At 35.0% G+C, this 20,410-nt stretch overlaps 1 protein-coding gene and 2 long non-coding RNA genes across 3 annotated transcripts in view; 1 reads left to right on the top strand and 2 right to left on the bottom strand.

The window, feature by feature from the left end:
* Positions 1-20,410, top strand: part of LOC121729140 (teneurin-a) — a 414,953-nt gene that overhangs the window by 218,421 nt on the left and 176,122 nt on the right. The window lies entirely within an intron of this gene.
* On the bottom strand, positions 8,588-10,884 carry LOC121729141. Its single transcript, XR_006035917.1, has 2 exons — positions 10,794-10,884; positions 8,588-8,841 (listed from the first exon to the last, which is right to left on the bottom strand). It is a non-coding gene; the product is annotated as an uncharacterized LOC121729141 (long non-coding RNA).
* On the bottom strand, positions 14,651-15,647 carry LOC121729142. The gene is made up of 2 exons (XR_006035918.1): positions 15,587-15,647; positions 14,651-14,832 (listed from the first exon to the last, which is right to left on the bottom strand). It is a non-coding gene; the product is annotated as an uncharacterized LOC121729142 (long non-coding RNA).

Below are 20,410 nucleotides of genomic sequence, written 5' to 3'. Positions count from 1 at the left end.
GGCTCTGTCTTTTACCTTACCATTCACAAAACGTGAAAAAAAACGTACAAAGTACATTTAAAATCGACCGCTAATATTAATCAATCGATTTATAGTAGAGATAAAATATAAAATAAATCTAGGGAAAATTTGGTAATAAAGCACTAAAAAAATGGGATAAATACAGCTCCGCCTGTTCACTATTTCAGACGACGTCGGGGCCTACCGCGTTAGTTTTAAATTGAACCTAAATAATACATGATCTAACCTTAAAATCTTGTTTCATATTACTTTTGCCTGAGGTTCAGCGTTATTGGTTACCTATCTAAATGGAAATTTGTGTTTTAATATGTATGAGTATATTTCATACCGTTCCTAATTTCATTGAATAATGAATATAATAGGAAATATATAATAGGAAATCATTTTAGTACACCTGTTTATTATGTTTAAAAATCTGTATTTGACTTTTGAAAACTCCTATGAAGGTATTAGGAATGTAGAGCACATGTCCCTTTACCACTCACTTTGTCAAAGCATTTTTTACCAAACTCACTGATCATAATGGCGTTGATGGTGATAAAATTTCAATCCCATAAAATTATCTGATACTTGTATGAGATTTTTAAGTCCACCTGGCTTTTAGAAATATAAAAGGATGAATATAAAAAAATGCTAGTGGCCGACAAGACTACTTTTTGACCGACTTCCAAAAACGAGGAGGTAATACGTTCGGCTGTATATTTTTTGTGTAATCTGCTATCATTTTTGATTTATCAAACGGAAATTAATGCTCGGGAGATTCAGTTCCCAAATAAAACAAAACAGAATTTGTTGAGTCACGGCCTTCATTAACAATAAGTTGAACAAGGCGGTAATAAAATTACCCCTTTATAATGTGTTAAGTGGAAACGAATCGTAGCCCATCATCAATCATAAATGCCCCCGTGTGGGGCACTTCTAGTTCTGGGCTTAATTAATTTTATATTACTCTGGATGAACATCAAACTTTATACGGAAGGTACCGGGCTCTACAAAAACTTGACCCGTGTTTCTAATTTAATAAACGGTTGTATTAAAACAGTTAAGTATTTATAATATTTATTTTATATAATAGTGGTAGAGTCACAGGTAAAATTGGTTGTACCACAAGTCAATTTTAGTTTTATTTTATTTATCACAAAGAAAATTGTCTCCTAAGTAAAAATATTTAAAAAATTATGTGTTTACCTAGAATCTCAACTACTCCCTTGCCAAATTTAATCAAAATCTGTCTAGGAATTTTAGCGTGAAGAAGTCATCATACATCATCACACTTATTAACTTTTCTCCTCATTGTTTTACTGTAATTTTATTTATATTTGTAATTACAAGATAAATCTACCCCTAGTTGTATGTCTACGTTTTTTTTACGTAAGTAGCAAGTAAGTAGTATAATTTAAAGTCGTCGGTGGTGGAAAAAAACTCGAGTATAAAAGGAGTGAGAATTACGCTGCGAGTAATCTCCATTATGCTAGTCACATAATTACACAATAATTAAATCAAGTGCCAAGTCTCTACGCGATCTCGAGTTTTGCAGCTTAAATAGTTACCAACAACCATTTCTGTCCTAATTATTTTATTGTTACTTTGTTGCTAGTGTTTTACTCTAAATACTCTAAATAGGAGTTATTTTCGTTAGGGATTTAAGCATAATAAAAGCACTGCCAATTTTAAGCATAATAACGAACGCTTTTGAGGCATAAGGGGGCAAACGAGCAAACGGGTCACCTGATGGAAAGCAACTTCCGTCACCCATGGACACTCGCAGCATCAGAAGAGCTGCAAGTGCGTTGCCGGCCTTTTAAGAGGGAATAGGGTAATAGGGGAGGGTAGGGAAGGGAAGGGAAGGGAATAGTTGAGGGTAGGGAAGGGAATAGGGTAGGGGTAAGGGGATTGGGCCTCCGGTAAACTCACTCACTCGGCGAAACACAGCGCAAGCGCTGTTTCACGCCGGTTTTCTGTGAGAACGTGGTATTTATCCGGTCGAGCCGGCCCATTCGTGCCGAAGCATGGCTCTCCCACGTATATACGTTTAGTGCATTTAAGGTATCATTTTTATATATTTTATGGAAGTTAGGGTTACACTGACATAGGGAGGATATATTTTAGTCCCCCATCAACACTTCTCGGAAACAGGAAAAAAGTCGGAACGGGCCACATATCGCCTCCCAGAAGACTCCGTGAGTGACGTCTCAAGTTCGGAGCTCCATTAACCAACTTCAAGGGGCTTAGGGAAGATGCAAACGCGCAATAAATAAGGCGGGCAGACAGATAAATTATCTTTGACTCGAGCTCGAGTACTGACAAATTGGGTGTCATAACGGATGCCAATTTGTTTAGAGCAAATAACAGGTCTAATTGCTATTTTATAAGTTGTTGATATATTATAAATTATAAATTTATAAATATATTTTGATATTTTAAATTTAGTTTGTTATTATTTTTTTAGCAATATTCCGCGAAAACAACTTCCACCTTTAAGTAAATGAGTGAGTGTACGCATAGGCATGCGTACAGCACCTCCCTCCTCCCACACTGCATCCTCAGGATGTGGACTCTACGAACAACGTCCGTTAAGTCACTTAAGTGACTTAACGGACGTTGTTCGTAGAGTCACTTAAGTAACTCTACGAACAACGTCCGTTAAGTGAGTCCTGAGGATGCTCCGGTGTTGGGGCGAAACGCGCGTCGAGGTTTTCAACCTGCATGGTGGTGAGGGGCCTTGCACGGATTTGCCAACATTATTGCTTGTGTGGTGGTGGTGTTTGCAAGTTCTTGCATGCGAGTGTACGCATAGGCAGTGTGGGAGGAGAGAGGTGCTGTACGCATGCCTATGCGTACACTCACTCATTTACTTAAAGGTGGAAGTTGTTTTCGCGGAATATTGCTAAAAATAATAACAAACTAAATTTAAACTATGGATTTCCGCAAAGTAACGCCTGATTCCATTAAATATTTTGATATTCTAAGTGATATACCTCGACATTCGTGAATCCAAAACAAATTAGAACATATTTTTCAATGCTATTAAACAATTATTTAGTTACTTCGATTAAAACTGTCACTAAAATACAAATACTATTATTTTCCACTCAGATTAAATGCCAAATTGTATAACATTGGAAAGAGCACTCGACCGGTGTCGTTAAAGTTTTAATTGCTTTTATCGCGGGCTTTAGCTTAAAAGCCTGAAAATGCGTGGGAGTATGCATTTATCGAATTAAATCTTTATATAGACAGTCATTAACCTTTTAAAATAATGCCTATCCATACTAATATTATAAATGCGAATGTGTGTCTGTCTGTTTGTCTGTAACCGCTTCTCGTTTAAACTGCTGAACTGATTTTGATAAAATTGCTGAAAAGAGACATAGGAGAGTGTTTTCCACGGAAAATCTATTGTACCTGTTCGATAAACTATTGATTTTTGCTTAAGAGGGCGACTAATCCCAAAAATCAAACATCGTCCTTCTCTCTTCACACTCACGCCCGTCTTTCATATGCCAGGTGAAAAAGAACGACGCGGATTCATCGCCAAATTAGTTTTTTCTCAATAACTCGATAAATATACAACATTTTAAAAATCCGCTAGGTCGATCTCTCACTGATAGAATTTTATACAATGTGTTAAAATATTAACTTAGTTCAATGCACGGTTATGGCAATAAATGAAAAATTTGTGAAAATTAGATGTATCTTTGTGATTTTTTTCTATCGAGAAAATTTTAAGATATCGTGTTTTTGCTCAGATCGAGTTCTCGGAAATATAATGTAGTATCTAATTTTAGAAAATGAAACAATGTGGTGCTTATTTTCAAGTAAAAAAATGAATTATAAAATCGACACTTTAGGGTTAGTCGCCCCCTTAAGCCGCAGAACCGATTTAACTTTTTGTTTATAGTTTTTGGTTGCAGAAAAATGTATTTGTCCCGCGCTATAAACAAATTTTGGAGTTGCGGGAACCTGGTTCATATTTCATAATATTATGTATATTACTTTTTATACCGTGACATAATTTTATACTGCCTCAGTTTTACATTAAAAAAAATAGTATTTTAACTCTGTCAATAGGTAGACCTACTAATAATATATTTTATCACTAGCCGGCCGGCAATTGGCGAGTGATGAGAAAACGGCGAGTGTCCATGGGCGATGGTACTTGCTTCATCAGGTGACCCGTTAGCTTGTTTGCTCCATTATTTAAAAAAAAAACCGGCCAAGTACGAGTTGGACTCCGCAGTTCCGCAGCAGCAATAAGGTTTATTTCTATTAAATTAATAGGTTTTTTATTTATTTTTCTATTTCAGTTGATTTAATGAAAGTTAAATTAAGGTTTTACCATTTATGTTGCATAAAAAAATACTTGCTAGATCTTGTACAAACCAATTTTCGTTGGTAGCTTTTATAGTAATTTACATCATATATTTTTTTAGAATTATTATTATTATCATTACTTTAGAAGTTAGAGGGGGGGACACACATTTTACCACTTTGGAAGAGTCTCTCTCGCAAACTATTCAGGTTAGAAAAAAATTATACTAAAATCTCAATATGATTTTTAAAGACAATATATCCATATATACCCCACATGCATAGGTTAGATGAAAAATTTTTTTTTTGTTTCATTTGTACTTGTACCTATGAGGACCCCTAAATTTTTTAATAATTTTTCGATTTTTGTATCAAAATCTTGATGCGGTTCACAGACTACATCTACTTACCAAGTTTCAATAGTATAGCTCTTATAGTTTGGGAGAAAAGTGGCTGTGACATACGGACGGACAGACAGACAGACATGACGAATCTATAAGGGTTCCGTTTTTTGCCATTTGGCTACGAAACCCTAAAAAACTAGCAGCCCGCTGTTTGTGAATATGGTACCAAATCGTATAATACCCTATGTAACAACAAAAAAAATTTTGAAAATCTGTTCATAAACGACGGAGTAATCGTTGAACATACAAAAATATTATAATAAAAAATATCCACAGCCGAATATGGAACCTCCTCCTTTCTTTGAAGTTAGTTAAAAAGAAATAATTAATACTCGTACTATCTTATTTCGCAGGACAAATAAAAGACGCTTTTAATACTTATGATAATATAATATTTATTATTAAATCGACTAGATTTTTGAACGTAGTAGATAAATCTTTACATTTTACACACATTTTTATCAAAAACCTTTGACTGAATAACGACTAGTACTTTATGCCTTATGGTACGTACACATATACACTCTGGTCTAGATTATTGACAGAAGCTGGGCCGTAGAAGACATTTGACGGTCGGTTATTTATATTGATGTTCCGTATCTGTTGCACTTGTGGTCCCAAGTATACTCTCAGGCCATAGGGGGACAATTCAAACATGGCACACCGCTTAAAGCGCTTAACAGGACTAGCTGGAAAAAAATATAAACATTAAACAACACAAACGTAACTTGTTTTTCCAGGTGATCAAAGAAGTTAATTCCTAGGCAGATGAGAGACTTACGTAGTAAATAGTTTGGTCGCGTTACGTCAAACCCAGCCGACAGATCACAACCATAAAGTTAATATACCTACCTAGCGGAATAGAGCAACAATCCCGAGCTGTCAAACGAAACCAAAATTGGTTTTCATCTGTGTAAAAAATATGTGTACGTATACACTTATACAAGCATGATTAATTAAACATGAATTCTATGAGATTAAATTGTCAGCCTGCGGCACGTGCCGACTGGACGTCAAAAAAAGAGTGCTACTGTCATATATCACACGTCTCTTTTTACCACGCAGTGTTACTTATAGTGACATCTCTCTTGCTCAGGCCTTTGTTTCTCTATTCCGCTAGGTATATTAACTTTATGATCACAACTAACATTGAATTGACATGATCCGACCAAATGACGTTGGTCTGTCAACTGCATAGGAATCAATTTCCTCGATGGTACATCCTGAGACCTCATCGTCGATCGATACAATAGACTTTTGGCACCAAAAATCTACCAATTCGCTATTTGGTATACTAAATTCAAGCGTGTATTTTTCTATTATTGTTAGGATTATAATATTATATTTTATAAATTAGAATTAAAATACATTTATGATTATTTGATTGACAATAGTATGTTTCACGTATTAATATAATAATTATTATAGATGTAATTATTAGTGAGTAAACAGTATTTTATTAATCAATCATTAAACTATTTTCTATTTTTTGCAATAAAAACATACCGCCATCAGTGCCGTAAAACAATATTAAATATCTAAGTAAAAACATTTTATAGAACTACTTACCGCTTGTTCCTTCGTTAAGCAGTAGTACACACGCAAGAAGCAAAACAAATCTGAATCGCCACATTTTGATGTTGAAGTGTATATCATGTGCGCATGTATGTTTATCTTCCAGTAAGATTGCTTTTATTTATACTCGGTTGTTATCAACCTGGGCATACCACAACTTCACAGGGTTTTTTGTGGAACCAAATAATATGATACCGATAGCAAAGGTTAAGTATAACAGTCCCGTAATTAGGTGTCTTAAAATTAATTAACCGACTTCAAAAAATGAGGTTATCAATTCGACCCGTATGTATGTAATATTTCCAACATTGCCCAATCGTAATATATTATGTTAGTCTAACAGTGTCTGAACAAAGTGCCAAATTTCAAAAGTGTATGTATTTATGTTTTTATGTTTGTATTCGCATATCTCCGGAAGTACAAGTCCGATTTGACTTATTCTGTTGTTTAACTTAGGGAATACTGCAAGTTTCATCAAAATCGGTTCTGTAGTTTTTGAGATAGGGAACTTTAATTGTCAATTATGTACAATTATTGTGAAGTTGGTTTTATGTTTTTAAAATACTATATTATATTATGTAAACAAGTGTTTCAAAATGCGGTTTTCATTTTAGTAGCATATTTTTGTATTTTAGTTTTTTTTATTAGTCTATAGTGTCCCACTGCTGGGCAAAGGCCAGTGGGACACTATAGGCTAGGATTTTAAGTATACATTTATATAATTATAATGTGTCTCGGCACCAGTGTCCGACCCTTTGTCCCGTGTCATTATGTATGGCATATTTATCGACAAATTGGCTCTCAAATGTTTCTCTCACGGTTGTAAAATGACAGCCATTTTAGTTTGTCTCGGGCTTTCACACTAATCTGACCAATACTTCTCATGTAAATATCCTGTGAACATAAAAAATGTCTCATTTGATAGCTAAGCTTGTGGACTATTCTTACACATACAATATGGTATGAATTTCGTGGAATAAAATGTAGAAAAACCAAAGTTTAAGAAAAAAAAAATTGTGTATTTTTCACAAAAGCCATTAATTATAATGGCTTTTGTGAAAAATCTAGAGCATTAAACTGCTTCTTTTTCATTAATATAATATATAATAATAGAGGAGTATTTTATCTTAAATACATTTCTATACTTCTATGCTCTTACTCAGATAGTTTCAAAGTTATAACCATTTCCGAAGTTGTTTTTCAGATTAGTATGAGAGCCAGCAAAAAAAGGTTTTCAAAAGTTAGAGAATTTTGAGAGCCAATAAAATATTGAAAACCAATTTGTCAATAAAATATTCCATACATCAAAACATTAAACGATCGGACACTAGTGTTGGGACAAATGAACTTCACTCGATAGAAAAAAATCCCAAAGTTACCTCTTCTTTTAACGAAATTGCCATACTATATGTCCAAATTATTTGGAATTTTCAGATAATTTTTGTACTGAATTAAAGACAAAGAATATCTTTAGGGCGTTCCGTTTTTTTGACGACGAACAACGAAAAACGACGATAAAAAACTATAAAATTGCAGGCGCAAAGGTTCGGCTGGTACGCGTACAGTCACACACTTTGCGCCTGCAATTTAAAGTTTTTTGATCGTCGTTTTTTTATACATCAATTTAATCGAGTCGAAAAAACGAAACGCCCTAGATATATTCTTTGTCTTTAATTCAGTACAAAAATTATCTGAAAATTCCAAATAATTTAAACATAGTATGGCAATTTCGTTAAAAGAAGAGGTTTTTTGTTTTTGGGTTTTTTTTCTATCGAGTGAAGTTCATGATATTGTGTATATAATGGAATATAAATTCCACTGTGTTAGATCCTTAACTAACACATATATTTATTCAGAATTTAAATTACTATATTTTAATGTCTACTGTCACTTTTAAATCTTGAAAATCGTCCGTTTCTGGGAATACAGGCCCTTAATGTCTCTTCCATAATTCGTCTAAATCCCAATTATTTCTGTAATTATCTACATACTACAGTCTTCATTACTTTGAAGTCATATTTTTTCTTTGAAAGAAAGAAATTCGGTTTTTTATAAGCCATTCCATTAGAAATATCCTGGTAGATTTTTAGACATTTCATACAATATTCCTAGATTAAGTTGATATAATTTATGTTCCGAGAAAGATAATAATGACATTTCCGTTTAAATTTATATCTCATCGTTAAAAAAAACGTTAACTATAAAATGAATACGATAACTAATGTCTAAACTGTAAAGATAAAATTATTCAAACGGGTAGGAAAATAAAAAATATATAAATATGACACTTATTTTATTACATTAATAAATTGATTTGGTCATATTTTCTATTCCATTGAAAATATTCGACCATAAAGTTCCATTTCATATTAAGTAATTCGCTATTTACCACTTATCTCTATTCCATTATCAAAATTGTCGATTACAGCTTCACCGTCGAAGGTGTTATGTGGCCTGTTTTCAACTACAATCGTCTTGGTGGATATATTCTCTGTTCTTGTGGAATACAAGTTGTAGCGCCGAGGACTGGCTGGAAGAAAACATAAATATTAAATACACACCATTATTTAATTTAAGCTATTTTTTAGGTTTCCGTTGTCAACAAGGAACCCTTATAGTTTCGTCCGTCTGTCTGTATGTCTGTCCGCGGTTTTTCTCAGAGACTATAGGGCCTACAAAGCCGTTATTCGGCTTGAATGCACATTTAAATGATGCCGATATAATGGTACCTACTTATAAAAAATCTAAAAAAAATATTTATGGTGGGTACCAAGCGGGGATGATTATTTTTTCACGTCCATCCCACCGTGTGAAGTGTCGTTGGATAGGTTTTTTAAAAATATTACGAGTATTCAAGGATCATTTTCCGATTTGGAGATCCACTAGCTATTTGACCGATTTTCTAAAATTGATTCCTAGCTAGATCTATTTATCGCCCCCGACACCCCCTTTCCGAGATTCCAATTATATATATATATATATATATATATATAGACCCTAACTTGTTAAAATTCCAATTGTCAGTCCGGTGACAGACAGATGAAGGGTCAGAGTTCAGACAACCTAATCTTTACTAACCCATCGATCGTGGAATAACGAGACACAATAGCTTATCTATTATTATCGCAGCCGGATGCGGCCGCTTAGGCCTTCATGAATTAATAAGGTTCTGTTTTTAGGGTTCCGTACCCAAAGGATAAACCGTAATACTAAGTGTGACGAACGGATATCGAAGTCTAAGTGTCTAAACACACTAGGCCGAAGTTACGCGGCGTAAATTCCGCATGATTACATCCGCAATATTAAACGCAGACAAAATATGGATGGAACGCGACGGAATAGAGTGTCATCGGTAATTTAAAATACATTGCAGGCGGAATCACGCGGAATTTACGCCGCGTAACTTCGGCCTAGTGTGTTTAGACACTTAGACTTCGGTGTCTGTCTGTCTGTGTGTCTGTGTGTCCGCTATTATAGCTAGACTTTTTTTATGAAATAAGGGGGCAAACGGGTCACCTGATGGAAAGCAACTTCCCCCATGGGCACTCGCAGCATCAGAAGAGCTGCAGGTGCGTTGCCGGCCTTTTAAGAGGGAATAGGCTAATAGGGGAGGGTAGGGAAGGGAAGGGAATGGAATAGAGGAGTGTAGGGAAGGGAATAGGGTAGGGGATTGGGCCTCCGGTAAACTCACTCACTCACTGAAACACAGCGCAAGCGCTGTTTCACGCCGGTTTTCTGAGAGAACGTGGTATTTCTCCAGTCTAGCCGGCCCATTCGTGCCGAAGCATCTCTCCCACGTATAACTTACTTCTGTAATTTTTACAGATCGTGTATATCTATTGCCGCTCTTACAACAAATTATTAAAAACAAAACAAAATAAATATTTTCATACAACAAACGTGATTTTTTTTGCTATTGTTTGCTCGATGTCAATAACAGAAATACATAGGCACTTGAAATATTCACGAAATACACAGTTTTATTTGTAGTTTAATAATTTATAAAAAAAAAAAAAACTAAAAATGATATAATTAATTTCTCACACAAAAAACAGAATGTTCAGCCTATTTTTGCTCTATTGTGGTACGGAATTATACGTGAGAGAGCCATGCTTCGGCACGAATGGGCCGGCTCGACCGGATAAATACCACGTTCTCACAGAAAACCGGCGTTAAACAGCGCTTGCGCTGTGTTTCGCCGAGTGAGTGAGTTTACCGGAGGCCCAATCCCCTAACCCTATCCTATTCCCTTCCCTACCCTCAACTATTCCCTTCCCTTCCCTAACCTACCCTCCCCTATTACCCTATTCCCTCTTAAAAGGCCGGCAACGCACTTGCAGCTCTTCTGATGCTTCGAGTGTCCATGGACGACGGAAGTTGCTCTCCATCAGGTGACCCGTTTGCTCGTTTGCCCCCTTATTTCATTAAAAAAAAAAAACGGAACCCTTCGTGTGCGAGTTTATAATAAAATGAACTACTTACCACTTGCATCTTCGGTTATTAATAATAATGTTAAGCATGTTGTGAACAGTACAACTTTAAAAGCCACCATTTTGATTCTGATATATTGTTACAATTAATAATAATCAGCTGCCGCAGCCGTTTATTAATTTATACTCAATCATTATCAGAGGAAATACCAGACAAGCTGGGTTTTTCTGTTGCTCTAAATGCAGTTCAAAGGTCAGGTATATCATTTTGATAAAAAAATACGTTTTAAGATTCTGATAATTAAATACCAATTTTAATTTGTTAAAAAGACTATTATTAATGCTGGAAATTGCAATTATCGTAAAAGACAAACAGAGGTTATCGGATGCCAAACTAGAAAAAGATATTTGTGTTATATGTATATAATATTTTATCAAAGAAGTAGCACTTTGTTTAAGGAAATGTATGATGTCAAAACCCTCACTATTTTTTCGTGCTCTATATTTATAATTTAATTGAATACCTTAGTACTTACACCCCACAAAAAAACGAAATTACTTTACAGCTTAGAAAAATTGGTTACTTTAAGGTTGTAATAGATAGATAGATAGATAGATCGTTTATTTGCTTAGAATGCTGGTACAATAATGATCAGATGTTACATTGGTTTTCAGAGCCTCATACATTCTGCCTTACGGCATGCAACATTTTAATGTCCGATAATTATATTATAAGCTATTAGATACAGATTTAAACTGGACTGAATGGCCAATATAAAAAAAATTCAAGGTATTAAAAAAGCATAAGATCTAATTAAGATTAATCTTCTATTATATAGGCAGTAAAACTAAATAAAATTAAAGGTTTTATTTGATTTTTATTTATTAATCAAAATATTGAGGACTAGCGGTCGCTCGCGTCTCCGCTCCCGTGGATGTTGGTTACCGCTGCAATTTGCAAAAAGCCTACCCAGAAAAGACACGGTCAGCAAAATGATATTTGACGTTTAGTTATTTTCGTAACAAAATAATATACTGATGGTCGGGAGCCCCTGGAATGAATGATTGAGCTGTCACCAATACGACCTGCAAACCTTGTAGAAGAGAGCGTGTTCCCTCTTAAAAGGCCGGCAACGCACCTGCAGCTCTTCTGATGTTGCGAGCGTCCATGGTCAACGGTAGTTGTTTTCCATCAGGTGGCCCGTTAGCTCGTTTGCCCCCTTTTCAAAAAAACCGTTTCGTACGTTATGTTACCGACCAACGGCGTTCATTGCTACATGGATGATAGTACAGGTAATGCCCTACATACAGACTCCCTGAATATTTCTCGGCTAAACGTAAGCCTGTACAAATCAACCCCGCCAAGACACATTTTATTTCACTTCGCGTTCACACAAAAAATTACCAATGCTTGTACTTTCTCGTTTTGTGGGCACCTTCTTAAAAATCTCATATCGAGCGAAGACCGAAGTGTATTTCCAGGATCATCTAGATTCTAGATAGCGAGGCCACTTTCTGCCATGCACAGTAAAATTTTGGAATGTGTAATAAAAGCATGGATAGCAGTATTCCAGACCAATACGATGAAAACATTCAAGAAGAGAACGAATTCCCTCTTAACCCTCGGTTGCTCGCGCTTATTAAATTACGCCCTTTGTCACCTCTGGTCTTTGAGACCCCGAAAGGTAATTGTTAACTTAAATTTTTATATTGTTCTTATATTCTTATATTTAACTAGCTGTCCAGGAAACGTTTCTTTGCCATATATAAAGTATTTCGATTTTCACCCTTATTATTTTATTGAAGTGACTAAATAATTAGTATGTCATCATGGCAACGTCCGTTGCTATCCCGTCGCACAAACAATGGTCGCCGTGTCTCGAGTTGTAATAATTTACTATTATTTATTCAACAAATGCTCTTATCAATATAAAAAGTACCCAATATGCATATAAAATTTGGTTAAAATCAGTATAGCCGTTTCGTTTTCTACGTACTTATTCTCGTGTCAGAATGTTAGGTCGCGTACTCCTCGTACGCGGCCTAACATTGTGACACGAGAATTTTATATATAAGATTATTCTTGTTATTTAATTGAATATCAATCAGATTTTATTAAACAATTCATAACCTTATAATTATGCAATTCAAAAATAAAAGTAGAATACTTTCCATTTAAAACCATTGGATTGTGATATTTAAAAAATATATATAAATAACTTAATGATATAATTATTCAAATTATACCACAATTTTTAAAACAATAATTTTTTTATAATTAAGCCTGAAATTTGAATGAATATGAAACATTTACCATATTTTCAGTAGCGAAACCTATTTTCCTACTTCTTATGTAGGAACATGCATCCCATGTTAGAGCAGGAGCTAATAGGCCTGGAGATACTGACACAAAATTCTTGGTTATTTGTACCAGGCTGGCGGTTCTACAGGGGTGTAATTACGTAAAGGCAAAAAGAAAAATGATGGTCATAGCGCTCGCACTGGCAGCCCAAACGCGTGGGCGTTAATCGAACGTGTCGGATAAATAACGAGTGTCGAACGATTTGTTCCACAAAAATGCTTGTATATTCAGATAGTCGAAAAAAAAATAAGTAGGCATAATGCCATGATGTAAAAAATGATTTTAAGTATTTTATACTCGTATTTTCAAAACGTGTCAAAAAAATAAGTATTTCAAGTATGGCAGCACTTTTCCCCCTACTACTTCTGCCAGTGCGAGCGCTATGACCATCATTTTCCTTTTTGCCTTTACGTAATTATACCCCTGTAGAACCGCCAGCCTGGTACAAATGACCAAGAATTTTGTGTCAGTAATCAGTATCTCCAGGCCTATAATATTATAAAGGCGAAAGAAAAACTTACTAAAACTTCAAAGGGTAGGCAACGCACCCGCAGTTCTATTTTGATATTGCGAGTGTCATCCGGTGACCCGTTTGCTAGTATGCCCTCTAATTTTATAAAAGAGACCATCATCACATATTATTATGAAAAAAAGTCCGCGGTCGCGTCTGTCTGTTGGTTTGAATAGTGAAATAGTGAATAGTGATTAATGGAGTTTCCATAGTTTTCTACTAAAAATATTATGTAAAAGAAATAGAAGAGGAGGGGAGGGTGCTATTTTTCTAGGCACTCCAGCGTCATGGAGACCTAGTAGGTTTTGCACATTAGGTAAAGCTGATAAAAAATAATAAGAGCGTTTTTTTTATTTTAGCGGTGGGTTCAGAAACTGCAGCCATTTTAAAGTCTTGAAAAAGAAAATATATTCAGGAAATTGCTTATTTAGGTAAATTATAAATATATTTTAGACAACAAGGACTAAATCGTTTAGTTTAGAGCAAAATAAAATATCTGCGAAGCTTAGTTAAGAAAATATGAAGCTTTATTTTTTTATATTTTAAAATGTCATTACAGGCTAATTAACCTTTGAATCGTCAGTGCTTTATATGGAAGCTTCTTTGGGGTATACTAAACATGACACTACATATTTTAATCTGACAGATCCGACGACATTTAAATATTAAAAAAAACCCACCACGTGAGAAATATGATTTCTATACCATGATAACTAGACACATGTCGGAAGCTTAATCTGACACGCTCGAGCTACTTCCGAAATCCCTCTTCCCCTCCCCAACTAAAATATAATTCATGTACAGAGAGTATGAAACATTAATAGTTAGTTTTCAAACATTAAATATCGCTCTCTTGTAAAATTACAAAATTTCGTTTAGTAAGTAAAATTATAATATTATTATTAATAACAGTAAAATATAATGTTGTTAATTATAAATATATTTCAATTATAATGATACCATTAAACTGCAATATAAACACAATTTTTTGCCACTATTTAATTAATATAATTTGTAAAATAAAAGGTGCGTTCAGTTACACATATATTTCTATTTTATTTTTTAAAGTGATGGTGCCATTTTCGGAGAAAAACGTATTATTTGTTTGTTTCACAAGGGTTGTCTTCCTGTCATGATAGTGGATCACCGTGCGAGTTGCTGTCACTTCATCGCAGTACACGTCAGATGATGAGCAGTTGTAGAGCTTTACAGTTTTAGCTAGAAATTAAACAAAATAAATTAACAACAAGAACGTTGCTAAGACCATACTAAGGGCCAGGCCACAACACTGTGTTGTGGCGTCGCATCGCAAAAATAGCATCGCACAGAAATGCGATGCGTTGTCACAACGCAAAAATGTCATCGAAAATCTATGTCGCGTCGCAAATTTCCACTTACTAATTTTTACGATGCGATGCCGCAACGCACTGTTGTGACCTGGTCCTATGACAACATTTGTACGGTTGTTTACGTTATTTTTAGTTTTTAATTTTAATTATGCATAAATGCATCTAAACGTCAGGTACATCAGTTGAAAGTTGAAACAGGCTTAATATAATATAAAGGGCATGGTAGACAAAATCTATAGGAATCTGAACTATAGGAAATGATGAAAACTGCTAAAAAAGCGGTAAGTATATTTTTTATGAAGTCTGCATTTATCAAATTTATATTTGTTCATACTTTTCTATTCGCATAGAGAACCGACTCATTTGGATTTATAAATCAAATTGCATAATGATTTAACTAGGTACATACTCGAAATACTATACTTACATCGAAAACTCGTGTATATTTTATAAGCATCCACCTTACAATAGTATTATTATGTACTATTAAAATATTGTGAAGAACATAGAACTATGTCAAGCAAAATACATCACAGGTCTATAATCTTTGACTAAAGAGCATTTTGAAGAAGCCGATAAAATGTATAAACTTTCCTTACATATTAAAAGTAATAAGAACTCACCGCTTGCATTTTCGCTTAATAATACTATAAATGCTAAAAACAAAAGTGTTCTAAATCGCCACATTTTGATATTGACGAATATATTCGCGTAAGCTTTTTATTTATACTCAGTCGTTATCAAAGTGGAAACTCCAATTGGACCTATTTATGCAAAACAGAACCGACCCACCCAATTACAGTTCTGAGAAAAGTAATTTTTGCAAAAATAATAGTATTCGCCAAAGTAGTTGCTTATGTTTATTAAAATTTATTTACAATATTGTACTGCAAAATAATTATTATTAACATTAGATAATATTATAGATTTAATTTATATTATTTGCAAAATTTGATTTTTCTAAAAACTATCTTTGTATCGGTTTGTTCGGTTTTGCATAAATAAGTCCAATTACTGGGTTTTTAATAGATTAATAGCGGCAAAGGTCAGGTATAACTAGCAGACCCGACCATCCTTGTACTGTACGCTTATCTCTAATAAAACATTTTTTAATAAGCTGTTACAATTGCACTGTACATTGTACAATGTACATTGTACAACAATAATTATTGGTCGCTGTTTAGGCATACGAATTCCGCAGAGCTTGAAGACGAAAGTCTTCGATCAATTCCCATTATGACCTACGGGGCGGAAACCTGGCCTTCTACAGCAGGGCTAGCTCGTAAGTTTTCCGTCGCTCAACGTGCTATGGAGCGCGCTATGCTCGGAGTTTCTTTGGCGGATAAGCTTAGAAATGAAACAATTCGTCAAAGAACTAAAGTCACCGACATAGTGCAGAGAATCAGTACGCTGAAGTGGAACTGGGCTGGTCACGTAGCTCGAGGAACAGACGATCGCTGGAGTAAACTTACTGTGGAATGGAGACCAAGGCTGGGAAATCGGGGTGTAGGTCGACCTCCAACTAGGTGGGACGACGATCTCCGCTTAGTTGCAGGCCCATGTTGGATGCGAGTAGCAGGAGATCGGTCATCTTGGAGTTCATTGATAGAGGCCTATGTCCAGCAGTGGACGAATATAGGCTGATATGATGATTAGCGCAGTACTATTATATATTCTATAAAACACAATTTTTGGCCTATTTTTGCTAGAGCAAAAGCACAAAGGGTTCCGTACCGATATAGATATCGGTACGGAACCCTTTGTGCACGAGTCCGACTCGCACTTGGCCGATTTCTTTAATGATTGGGCAAATATAACGTTGGGACTTGGGGCATTTCTCATGTATACCTTAAATGAGCCCGATTTTTTAATATATTTTATATAAAAGTCTCCCTTTTCAGCGTTGCTACTTTAACAGAAAATACTGTTGTATAAAAAATAAAATAAGTGACCGATTACACCCAAAGCTATTTTGTTATACTCTATAATCTATACTTACCTATACCTAGAATACCTATAGCTAGAATACTTTCATTAAGTAACCTCAACGAATTCATAGTTTCAATAAATGTTCGGCTTCGCCGTTTCGCTACCATCGTGGAGGTGACGCGAATATTTAATTTTAGTTTGTGATTTGAAGTACTTAGTACCTATGTAACGAAACGAGCCAAGCCAGCCAAGGGATTTCAGTTATTTTTGTAAGTTGGTTCTTGTAATTTATACATACTTTATATAGGTTTATTTGTCTTCAGTCTTGGCAACTGTGTAAACTCTTATGTCCTAATTCATAAAATTGGTGAAAGTCTCATCTAAATTTGTCCCCTCCGATTTCAGGGGGGTGCCCCAAATTATAGTTGCCATAATATGTATAGTAAAAATGCTTAGTTAGAATGTCTTCGTAAAACTATATTTTCGGCAATCAGCTACAAAATATGCTTTGTACACACATGCTAAATACCTCAGAACAGAAAATAACTAAATACGAAAATTCTGTTTGAAACGAAACAATACGTCATAATAGTCGGTACAGTCCACCGTTGTGCCCTGTCCAATTAACACGGGACACGTCAAGCACATTGACGCGGACTGATGTTGCTGTGTCACTAATTATCATCCTTTTGTATTGCAAATATAGTATATTGCGACCAAATGTTGCATTTATTTATACCACATTCCGCCACTGTTTGTATTAAATTCCCTTTACACCCTCGTTTCGGGAGCTTTTATATATTTGAGAATATTGCCTTTAGTAATTTTATTGTGGTAAGGACGACATTCCTTTGTTTCTAATATATTATTACGTTTAACGAAATATTATCTATATCTATATATATAAAATTCAAAGGTGACTGACTGATTGACATAGTGATCTATCAACGCACAGCCCAAACCACTGGATGGATCGGGCTGTTTGGCATGCAGATAGAAGTTATAACGTAGGCAACCGCTAAGAAAGCATTTTGATAAATTCCAACCCCAAGGGGTTCAAATAGGGGATGAAGGATTGTATATAATAATACTTCTTAACGCGAGCGAAGCCGCGGGCAAAAGCTCGTATTATATAAAACTCAAAGGTGACTGACTGACATGGTGATCTATCAACGCACAGCCGAAACCACTGGACCGATCGAACTGAAATTTGGCATGCAGGTGGATGATATGACGTAGGCATCCGCTAAGAAAGGATTTTGATCAATTCTACCTCCAAGGGGTTAAAATAGGCGATGAGAGTTTGTATATAATAATACTTCTTAACGCGAGCGAAGCCGCGGGCAAAAGCTCGTTATATTATTATAGTATTGTATATTAGAAAATAAACATAACAAAATAATATAGGTAGGTACGTCTGTATCGTAATTAGCTTTAAAAGTAATAATTTAAATCTGAATAAACTTTTTAAAAATAATCTTATTAATTTAAAAAGTTTTATAAAAATATTTGTCTCGACAATTAAGTATGAAAATAATAATATGTGACACTATTCTTAAATTAGAGAGTTGTAAATACTATGAGGTTTTAATTTTATAAGTAGCATTTTAAATTGAGACTAGCAAATAACTATGTAAATAAGTATAAAACCATTACTATATAATTTTAAAGCCCGGAATAATATAATAGGAGTTTAGCGAACAAAAATTTCCCGCTAACGATCTTTAGAACAAATCATGCGTCCATAACCAATCCGCTTACCCTAAGCCCCTCGACGCCCCCGCCGAAGCACATAAGCCCAGCAATAGAGATATGATAGACGTTATTAATTAGATGTCGTTACGTTTATGCCATTTCATTGTGTGGACGCGGAAAAACCATTGCCCTAAGTGAACCTCCCTCGCTAAGGATTCCCTTGCCTCACCGAGGCCTCACCCAATCGATAAGGCTCGACGCAAACTTCTAATTAATAGCATCTTTTAGTTTTTTTGCAATATTAACTACACTTCTTGTTTTAACCGCTATAATTTTTTTTTAAGTTAAAGGAAAATTTCCGTGCGACAATTTTTTACAACTTACGAAGTTGATTATCGTGACTTCGGCGTTTTGAGGAGATCACTTCTGTGTTCAGTGATGCAGCACCATGTCTTAGGATTATAGAACGTCTTATTTAGACGTTTAAAGTGGACACCCTAGCCTCAGTGACCAGCCTCGTGATGTCTGGGTCTTCTAGAATGAGCTAAAATCGACCGAAGTCATGGGCTCACAGAGCACTTAAAAAAAATGTTTGCCTCCATTGTGGCAAAGGGTACTCGTAGTCACATCGCCACTATTGTACCCGAAAAATGCAAAATTTTAATCTGGTTCTTCTGTATTCTGGTTCTTCGACTCGCGTCTTTAGTAACATTATATGAATTATAATAGTAATTTATTAAATAACTGGCTTTTGCCCGCGGCTTCGCCCGCGTTAAGAAGTATTATTATGTACTAGATGTCCCACGCGGCTTCGCCCGCGTAAATTAGGAATTTTACGGAACATTTTCCCATAAAAATAGCTTATGTCCCTACTCCTTCCACGTGGTCTACTCTATCTGTGCCAAATATTGCCATTAAAATTGGTCCAGTAGTTCGTGAGATAAACCCTTTCTAATAATTCTTCCATTTTTCCCACATTTTCCTGAGTTTCTTCGGTCGTATTAGTCTTAGCGTGATAATATATAGCCTGCTATATAGTCTTACTCTATAAATGAGCTATCTAACACTGAAATATTTTTTTTAATCGGACCTGTTGTTCCTGAGATTAGCGCGTTCAAGCAAACATGCTCTTCAGGTTTATAATATTTAGTATAGATTTGTTTAAAGTATCGCTTGATAAACTCGAGTCTTGATCTAAAAAACTATGAAAAGTACCAATAACAGGGTCATAATAGGCTCATAATCATGGGACAATGCATGGTTTAATATGGTAGTGATGATGATGATAATGATGATGAAGAATGTAATTTACATAGTAGCATATGCTTTCCGTTCTTAAAACAACGCCGAAACTCCCAAACTTGTATCTATAAAGAATCAGGAGTTCTCTCAGCCGAACCACGGTATACCAGGTATAGCTCGGTGCAAAATCTTAATTGTTGGTAGCATATGCTTAGAATACTTCTCACGAAACCAAAGTCACCACATGTTTCCCTGTAAATTTTGAGGAGTTCCCTCGATTACCTATAGATCCTTCATTAGATCACCATTTTTGTGAATATAATACCAAATTGGGATGATACCCTATATACCAAAAGAAACATTTTGAAAATCGGTTTACAAACGGCGGAGTAATCATTGAACATAAAAAACGAACATTACACCTCGCCCATTTTGAAAGTCGGTTAAAATTGTAGCCTATGCGTTATTCTGATGTATGAGCTATATTATTGTAAAGTTTCATTAAAATCCGTTCGGTAGTTTTTGCGTGAATGAGTAACAAACATCCATACATCCAAACAAATTTTCGCCTTTATAATATT

Source organism: Aricia agestis, chromosome 7, assembly GCF_905147365.1.
Source record: "Aricia agestis chromosome 7, ilAriAges1.1, whole genome shotgun sequence".
In the NCBI taxonomy this organism is placed as follows: Eukaryota; Metazoa; Arthropoda; class Insecta; order Lepidoptera; family Lycaenidae; genus Aricia; species Aricia agestis.
This window is presented reverse-complemented; position numbering and strand designations above follow the sequence as displayed.